The 4,847-nt window shown below is 44.6% G+C and overlaps 1 pseudogene; it reads left to right on the top strand.

Moving 5' to 3' along the window:
• The window catches only part of LOC115872761, a 3,718-nt pseudogene extending 2,783 nt beyond the window's left edge, over nt 1-935 (top strand).
• The last annotated feature ends 3,912 nt before the right edge of the window (nt 936-4,847 follow it).

Genomic DNA, 4,847 nt, shown 5'->3' with positions numbered 1-4,847 from the left:
CAAATGTGTTTTGTGATGTACAATGTACATGTACATTGTACAATGTATGGATTGTGATAAGAGTTATATGTGCCCCTAATAAAATGATTAAAGAAAAAAAGAGGGTTCTCATTTGAGAAACCATTAACTGACTTTAAGTGGATGGGAAAGAGAGTCCCACAACTACCTGACCAAGGAGAAGATGTTCTATTTAGATTTAAAGACGCTGTCAGATCTAGAAGGGGGCTACAAAAAGTGCATTGAAAAAGGAATGAAAATATAACGGACTCTTCCTGCAAAGTGTTGTATGTGCTTTGTATGTGCTGCCCTTTGTATGTGCTGCCCCTTGTATGTGCTGCCCTTTCGTTCTGGACAAAGATGGAGTCAGTGCTGCTGCCATGAGCACTTCCAGCAGCCAGGCAGGAGTTGACTTTGTCTCAGCAGCTGAAGGCCGTCCAGTGGAGTATGGCCACCACATTGCCAGAGCTTCGTACTTTACCTGCCACAACCAAGGGACCATTAACAAGTTATTGGAAGTCCTTAGAAATTGTGATGGGGGTTGGTGGCGGTCGTGGTGGTGCGGGGAGAAATTGTGATGGAAAAGAATAATCATCCAAGAAACTTGAGGCAGGTGGGAAATTTCAGACATTAGGAACCAGTTGGCTTTGATCATCAACCTGGCCAAAACCTGTTCTCCCTACTAGTAAAAGCAGCCAAATGATCCCCTTGACCTTGCCTAATGGGAGTGTGGCCACCATATGGACCAGTGGGACAGAACCCTAAGGAAGGTGTTACTCAGAACTGTGGGCCCCACCTGAAAACAGCGATCCTGAGCAGCTGAAGAGGGAACTCATGAACGAGTCTGGGCTATCGTAGAGTTATTATTATTTTTCCCAGCACACAAGCATAACCTGCAGTCAGAGGCCAGTGAATACTCCAGTCTGGGGCAAAATTGAGCTTACTGACAATTCAGCTCATCCTGATTTGTTAAGCAATGTTTTGTAAGGGCTAGGAATTTGAAATATGACTACAAGTATTTATACTCTTAAAATAGGTGCACATTCCTCATTTTACATTTGGGTTTTAAGGTGGATCAAGAAAAAATGGCCAAGCCTAAAAAACCAGCATTCCTATGAAAAGGTTAAACCTGGTATATTTGCTACCACCATCACCACCACCAAATAAATACAGTTTCAGAAAAAGAAGTTTTGGATTACAAAGAAATGATTGAACATAGGCATTATCTGAATTTTAGAAAATGTTAAAATGAAACTTTAAAAAATAATTATTCTTCAAAAATGGTGTTGTAATGAACACACGTTCATTTGCAGAAGTCACAAATGGATATCTTCTCTGTAATTCTTTTTTTCTTTGTAATTGAAATAGCCAGAGAGTTTTTATAACTACTGAAGTCTGCTTATAGGAGAGCAACTCTGGAGAGATATATGCATTGACATTTTTATCAATTGCTTATAAAGTAAAATAAATAGGAGGAAAAAGGAGAAAAAGAATCAATGTTACTGAAGGAAGATATCCAAGCAGAACTGAAGGTCTTGGCCAAAAACAAGCTAAAGAAAATCTCACTGCCATTCAGTTGATTCCAACTCCATGCAGGGTCCCTCATAGTATGGGGGTAGGACTGCTTTTATAGGTTTCTGAGGCTGTAACTTTTTAAAGGAGTCGAAAGCCTTATCTTTCTCCCAAAGAGTGGCTGATAGTTTTGAACTGCTGACCTCATGGCAGGCAGCACTACTTGTAACATGCTATGTCATCGGTATGCCAATTGAGAAGTTTCAACAAATGAAGGCAATGTTGGAAGTGCTCACTCCTCTCTGCTAAGATATTTGGAAGGCGTCTGCCTGGCGGATCAACTGGAAGAGACCTGGAAACAAGGCTAATGCAAAGAAAGGTGATCCAACAGAATGCATAAATTGCTGCGCAACGTCATTAATGTCACACACAAACAAAATCAGGCTGAAGACAATTTAGAAATGGTTGCAGCGGTACATCAACAGAGAACTGCCAGAATTTCAAGCTGGATTCAGAAGAGGATGTGGAATCAGGTCCATCGTTGCTGATGCCAGATGAATCTTGGCTGAAAGCGGAGAAAGTTCCCTGTGTTTTACAGATTATGCAAATATATTTGACTGTGTAGATCATCATGAATTATGGGTAACATTTTGGAGAATGGGAATTTCACACCACTCAGTTGTGCTCACGTGGAACTTGTATATAGACCAAGAGGCAGTTGTTCAAACAGAGCACAGGATACCGTGTGGTTTAAAATCAAGGGTGATTTTTTTCATCATGCTATCCAATCTAGATACCGAGCAAGTAATCCAAGAACCTGGACCACCTTTGAAGAAGAACACGCCTTCAGGGTTGGAAGAAGACCCATTTCATTAGCAGCTCGCGATATGCGGTGGCACAACGTAATTTGCTGAACTCGAAGACTTGAAGCATTGATGAAGATTAGAAAACATAGCCTTCAGTGTGGATTACACCTTCACGCAAAGAAAAGAAAAAGCCCCACAACTGGACCAATAAGCAGCATCACGATAAATGGCAAAAAGATTGGCGTTGTCAAAGATTTCGTTTTACTTGCGTCCACAATCAGCAGCCATGGAAGCAGCAGTTAGGAAATCAAATGATATATTGTACTGTGCACATCTGCGAAAGACCTCCCAAAACAACAACAATGCGTCACCTTGAAGACTAACTCAAAACCAAACTCCCTGCCATAGTCTGTTCCAACTCAGAGCAACCCGATAGGGCAGGGTAGAATTGCCCCTTGTGGGGCAGTTTCCAAGACTGTAACTATTTACGGGAGTAGAAAGTCTCATTTTTCTCTGGAGGAGTGCCTGGTGGTTTCGAACTGCCGACCTTGCAGTTAGCAGCCCAATGCGTAACCCCTACGCCAGACATTCATGTTCCCAATCGCCTTATATCCATTCAAAAGCTGGACAAGGAGTAACGTAGACTGAGGAAGAATTGATACATTTGTATTTTGTTGTTGGCAAAAGAATACTGGATATACCATTGACTGCCAGAAAAATAAACAAATAGGTCCTGGAGGAAGTACAGCCAGAAGGTTCCCTAGAAGGGAGGATGGTGAGGCTTTATCTCAGGTGCTTTGGACATTTTTTTAGGAGAGACCACACCCTGGAGAGGGACATCATGCTTGATAAAGTAGAGGACTGCGGAAAAGGGGAAACCCTCCACAAGATGACTTGACGCAGCAACTGCAACAATGGGCTGAACCATGACGAGCGTGATGAGGAAGGTGCAGGAGCAGCCAGTGTTGTGTCCTAGTGCTGGTACATAGGGTCTCTGTGAGTCAAAACCAACTTGCTGGTACCTAACAAGAACTTGGACTTGTCCTTGCTTGCAGACCTAGTAAGTACAGAAGCCAGGATTCAGGTTCAGGGCTGTCATCTTTAATTACTGCCTTTCTACTCATTTGTTTTTGTCTTTTTAAGATTAATTTATATGATACAGTTTCATAGGACTTTTAGCCACAGATGCGCTAGCACTAGTTTTATTATATAATTCCTTTGGAAATGTGGTGTGTAAAGATAATATCTGTGATCCACAAAGGCATGGAATGTTATACGGCCCACTCAAGAGTTCTGACGGTGAGATAAAGTCTCTATGAGTTAGGAGATAATAACTCCTCTGAGTGTTCCTGCATCCACGCAAAAGAAGCCGCTTCAGGGCTGACATTTGGTCTCCTTCACAATCAAGACAACGCTTGAATGCCCCGTCAGCCAGCAGAGGGCAGGCATGTGGTCCCAACCGAGAGCAACGGGCAAAGAAAACAGCAACTGGAAGATTTGGATCCGGGTGGAGGGGGGTGGGTGGGCCCGGGAAGGGTCCTCAAGAGTGGCCCCTCTGCCTGCTGTTTATCCAGAGGTGATCTTTTAAAACATTTTGTGGGCAATGTGTTTAAGTCTCCTCTTCTTTCAAAAAACACACCACTGCCTTCCACAAGGATACGTTAAAATACGGCCTTAGCAAAAGGTTAGCACGGACATGAAGAATGTGATCAATGGCGCTGAATTATACATGCAGAGATGGCGGCATTGGCAAATGTGTTGTGGCATTTATTTTTACCCCCATCAGAGTAATGAGAAGACATACCACCGTAGCCTTTCCCTGCTGTGCCTGACTGGGCTTGGGCTGCTCTTGGTCCGTGAGTCTTAGAACAGCGAATCTTGTTCCCACTGGGAACCACCGTGAAGAAGGGGAGCTTTCCTCTGCTTCCTCCTTTTTGGTCGGCTCTCAGGGGCACGATGCTGTGGCTGCAGCGTCAGACCATGTGCTCCAGCCTCAGTGTGCTACTCGGGGCTCAGCAGGTAAGCCCAGGCCAGGAAGCTGAGTCCCGCAGTTGATGGATGTATGCACCAGAGGAACGTTACACTGCTCTTTTTCTCATGGAGGAGGAAGTCGCCATCAGAATCCAGATACCCAAATCCCATCCAGGCTGCATCCCATCCAGGCTGCAGCCTTCGCTCACATGCCCTCTTGTCACTGTTAGTACCGGCAGCCCGGCGCCCGGCAGCCTGATGCACGATCCTGTGAGGGTAGGGCTTTTCTTGGCTGGTTCTTGGCAGTTCATGACTAGGCCGTCTTCTTAGTCCAGTTTAGTCTGGAAGCTCCAATGGATGAAATGATGGCTGTGCATGAAGTGCCTTGGCCGGGAATTGAACCTGTGTCTCCCATAACTAACTCACTCACATCCACTCACTCCACTCACTCATACTCATCCACTCACTCACTCCAATCACTCACTCCACCCACTCACACCACTCCACTCCACTCCACCCACTCACTCCACTCCACTCCACTCACTCCACTCCACTCCACTC

Source organism: Echinops telfairi, unplaced genomic scaffold (assembly GCF_000313985.2).
Source record: "Echinops telfairi isolate 266 unplaced genomic scaffold, ASM31398v2 ScPeMD7_7457;HRSCAF=8495, whole genome shotgun sequence".
Lineage (NCBI taxonomy): Eukaryota > Metazoa > Chordata > Mammalia > Afrosoricida > Tenrecidae > Echinops > Echinops telfairi.
This window is presented reverse-complemented; position numbering and strand designations above follow the sequence as displayed.